This window comes from Hylaeus anthracinus, unplaced genomic scaffold (assembly GCF_026225885.1).
Source record: "Hylaeus anthracinus isolate JK02 unplaced genomic scaffold, UHH_iyHylAnth1.0_haploid 2, whole genome shotgun sequence".
Lineage (NCBI taxonomy): Eukaryota > Metazoa > Arthropoda > Insecta > Hymenoptera > Colletidae > Hylaeus > Hylaeus anthracinus.
Window position 1 is genome coordinate 5520456 of NW_026534838.1, and position 5031 is coordinate 5525486.

General features: G+C 36.3%; 1 protein-coding gene across 1 annotated transcript in view; it reads right to left on the reverse strand.

Annotated features, from left to right (window-relative positions):
* The window catches only part of LOC128893009 (6-phosphofructo-2-kinase/fructose-2,6-bisphosphatase 1-like), an 18684-nt gene that overhangs the window by 12300 nt on the left and 1353 nt on the right, over nt 1–5031 (reverse strand). The window lies entirely within an intron of this gene.

A 5031-nucleotide genomic window follows, 5' to 3' on the forward strand; every position in this document is an offset into this window, starting at 1 on the left:
TGAGTCCATATGATCCTAGACCTGTTATATAATTATTTTGTCGAAAGAATTAACATATAAAACATGTCTCAAAACAACAGAATTTTGCTACCGGTTTTCGCAAAACTATGCTGATTAATTTAAATCGAAATGGTTTCGTATGATTCATATCTAATCGAAGAACAATCCAGTGAAGTTTTTTAAAAGTCCTCCATTAAATGACTCCGCGCGAATACCTATCCCAAGCGACAGTCACTGCATACGCGTGCGTGTAGGCAAGGACGGCATAAATAATTGGCGTGCGCTGAAAGCAACGCACGTGCAATGACTATACGCGAACCCACGCGTCGCGTTCGTAGATAGCAATTCAGCGACAAGAGGCACACCCCTTGGCTCGTGCAGTTTGTTTTCGTCCTCGTTACGCACGCTACGCGCAGGCTTTATTCTCGCGTTTCGCGCTGCGGTTCTAATAATATCCTGGTGGAATATCCTTGAAGGTGCATACTCTTTCGTTTACCTTATTTCCCCATTACGCTCGCTCCTTTCACATTCAACGGCGACGGTAAACATTACCCGCGGTGCGCGCGAACCGAGCGTCGAGCTTCAGTGAAATCGCTATCACGTATAATTTCACGTCTACGCCCGATTAGATTACAAATTATCCGAATTATAATAAATCTAGCGGGCCCGACTGACGCAACTTCGATACGGGGACGCCGTACACGTGTTCACACTCGAAAATCTGACTTTTTATGTGTAGGTCAAACACCTGGCGGCGATAACACGATTCGTGACACCTTTCTCGACTATCATTCATTAACATGCGCTCGTGTAAATACCAACGATCTCGTTTAAAGAGTGGACATTGTTTAGATAAGATTCGGATAAGAATAATGTGTTTTATGGGTTATTTGTTGAGAAAAATTGTGGATACAGTTTGTATCGCGTTTTTACATTCTGGATCATTGAAGCTTTGCTTTATTTCTTTAACATTTTTGATTTACTTTTTGCTTCATTTTTTAAATTACTCGTTCATATGAACTAATAAGCTTCTTTTAGAATGGACCTCCGTTTTCGAGATATTTTTCATGTACAAGGTGTCCCAAAAATGGAAATCCTCGAAAGGGGTGGTTCAAGGGGTGATTTGAAACAACTTTTTCCTTAGCTTTTCTTTTTTCTTGTTATTGTGCATTATTACACCCCCTTTTTCAATGACAGAAGTTGAATTCAGAGAGCTTTATAGATAATAAAACGTATGCATTTTTTAATTCGAGCACATACTCGTTTATTTATTTACATTTCCAGCTGCTATAAATGCATAAACTTCCGCAGTCTAATCGTGACTAGCTTGTGAATATAATTAGAAGCGATGTTAACGAATGATTCTTAAACAAAAAGGAAACAATGCCACGAGAACGAATGGGTTAATTTCAGACGTACACGCGAATTACACGTCTCTATTGTTAGATAGAAGTCTGGCAATCGGTTACGGCATAATGATAAACAGTCGATGTCTGTTTATCGCAACATATTAAATATTTGACGAGACCTCGATTAGCTGTGCTCTTAAGCTACTCATTCCGTCTGCCGATAAACTATCTGACAGATAGAAAATATAATACCAAGCGTAAATACTACGTTCTTACATTCTAAATAAGAATAAGTAGAACTTTGTTCTATTTCTTTTCAATAGTTTATTTATTGGGTTGTCCGGAAAGTCCATGTCGATTTTTGGTAGGTGGTACAGGTCTAAATATAACGAAGTGGTTGAAAACAAATAATATGTATACATCCCTTAAAAAGTTGAAAGGTTGTAGAACAAAATGGCACTTATGTAATTCAATAAATATATATTAAAATTCAAACGTGTTTTTGAACTTTTCATAGAAATTGGCACGAACTTTCTGGACAACCTAATACATTTCTGTAATTAAAGTAATCGAAGTAAACGCTGATCTGTAATTGAAGTAAACGCTGGAAGTTAAAAATAAATCTAAAAGAACGCTTTGTATTTCACGATTCGGCGAATAAGGCTAATTTACAACCTACCCGAATCCGTAGCCAGAATTGTTTATGAAATTTATATTCGTGCAAGCTTTTCGCGGGAACGAAACACCGTGCCACGCGATCTATTTGCATCCTCATCGTATTTATAGCAGTAATCCGAATACCGTGCAGCAATGGCGCAGCCAAGGGACGTGCAACCAAGCAATCGCAATTTACACGAAACGAACCTGTTTAACGTTAATCCCAGGTTCATTTTATCCTAGATTAGTTTCTATAACTCGCGATACAATTTAAATAATATCAACCTCAAACAAGTTCATAAAAAAAAAAAAAAAAAATGCTGATACAATTTCATTCGTGACAAATAGAAATGTAAAAGGAACAGGTACTGTACGATCGCACAAATCTAACGAAAATAATCGACTGCTTCACCCGAATAAATCGATAAATAAATTGTTTCGTTGTACTGTAGCATTACATAATTTCGTATAATTCAGGATACCCAGGAGTCTTGGATTAACGATTAAAACGTTAAGTGAAGATAAACGGAATGCTTGGAACGACATAGTTAGCTCGTAAACTCGACAGCTGGCTTTGTGCCACGCCATTCCATAATTACGCCTCCCGCAACAAATTATTAATCGCGGATACCACGGGCTCGTTGCGTAACGCAATATTTCATTTTTCCACTTTTCTCGATTTTCCACGCAACACGACGACTTACGAGCTGATAAGATAGCTCCGCGATTAAAACCCACGAAAGATAATCGGAACGAAGCTATATATAATTTGGAAATTCGTGAGGTCAGTCGTGACCCAAAACGCTTTCAGTGTTACCAACGATATACAAAAATCGTCGCGGTTCTAAGACAGGGAAAAAAGAAACGCTATGTGCCAACGCATAATAGCGTCGTCGATGAATTTAATGTTTATTTACGACGGACCTTGTTTGTTGCATGTGTATGCATTCGGTGACGTAAGTCCCATTGCATAATGCGGTGTCTCGATAGGTTAGTTTTTACAAACGGCAAAAACCCCTGATAAATTTCGCAAGCGACAATCGAGGGATCAGCAACAAACGTCTGTCAGTCGTTTTACCGAACGTGTACTGATAGCACGTGTAAATAATCCTTAACAGTTACGGTTGTCCCTCCGTGTGCGATGAATCGATCGAGTATTTACACACTTGAATTTTTTGATAAATTACTGCAGACCTAACCCAGCAGAGAAGATTAACTTTAGATAATTCTTAGAAACTTTTTCTTCTCGTTAATTCCAAATCTAATAAGTAGAATAAATTACTGAATTATACGTAGAGTCGGTGTGGTAAGTATTTGTACAGAAATCAATTCAAAATAAAACTTCATATATTTATTTTATTAATATACATTCCTACGTATTTTTAGAGTGTTTCTTTTCTTATTAATTTTATTTCAAATTGGTTGCTGTACTTCTTACACTGACTGTATCTTATAGAAACCATAAAAATTATTTTCACTATAAATTTGATCGTTCTTCCACCGATGACCCTATTAATATTAAAGGGTCGTTAGTACGAAAATTTCTAAGTAGGCTGCAAAAGCTTATTGTCAAATTTTATGATAATATTAGATTGTCTCAAAAGTTTCTTTCGCTATATTAATAAGTAATACATGCACAATATTTTATGTTTTATGTTACATTACTGAATTGTGCACGATTCATTTTGCTCCATTACTGTTGTAATATGAATATCTACGAAATTAGATTGTCTATTTATATAAGCACGATCACATAAAATAATTGAGTGCAACTCGCGAAGGAAACTTTCGGGACAACCTAATAAATAGACATTTCACGTTTATCCATTCAGAACAAAAATTTATTTGGAAGCATTAAACCTATTATTTAATTTAGACTTTCGTTCGTAGATCTAGATGGTACGAATATTAATAGGACCTAGATGGTACGAATATTAATAGGACCGACTTTATGTGTCTCTATGGGGGTATAAAGTGATGATTCGGAGTATTATATAATAAGCACACCCTTGCTCTTTTAATACAGTCCTTTGAGACGTCCTCTTCAAAGTCCTTTTCAAAGTGGCAAGTATTTTCAAAGTGACGGGTATTTTACTCATGCTCGATTTAATTTCAGTGTCCGGAGAACCAGTATTTAACGTCTCGATATAGTTTCAGCAATCAGCGTCTCGTCAATAAACGCGGTTCTCTCAACCCAACATTGTAGGTCACACACCCCCGCGCACTACTGCGCTTAAGGTTCAGTCAAGAGTCGATACTGTCCTAGGTCACCTCTTTATTTAAACCTCAAACTTACTTTTATTGTCAAAGAAGATATGTCCCTTCGCTAGTAATCATCTTCGGGCAGTTGAAAAATGTTTATACCCAACCATTCCGAACTCTAACGATAACACATGCGTGCATGATATTTTAAACTCATTAATCGTATAATGTGTTGCACATATGTATACACACGTGTGTTATGTCTACATGTACGGTATTGTGCAATAATCTTGGTATATTCAACCTGCATCGGTTAAGAGTAAATTGCTTTCGACAAGTAAATTCGAATTTGCTATTTCTTTTTGGAGCAGCATTTCGAGTCATCGATATTTAAACGCGTTCAAAAGTATTCTTTTGAATATGAAAATTGTAGTACTTGTCCAAATTTAATTCTGCTTAAAGCATGCTGTAAATATTTCTCAAAATAACTACACCTTACTGCACGGTATTAGTTTTTTCATTAAATTTGAAATAAAAAATATTGACATAATTCTGTAGCTACTATTTCAAGAGAATAGACACCATTTCTATCTCCAACTGTATTTAAAATGTTGCATCATAGATTTAGGAGTAAATCCCTCGGAAAATGAATATTTCTTTTTAGAGCATCGTTTCGAATATTCCCGGACCTTGTCTTCATCGACTTGTAAAAGTGTCCAAAAGTATTCTTCTGAATTTGAAAATTCTCCAAACCTCTGCTCAAAGTATTCTGTAACGATTTCTCTAACTAAAACTACCCTTCGTTGCACCCTATTTCGACTAT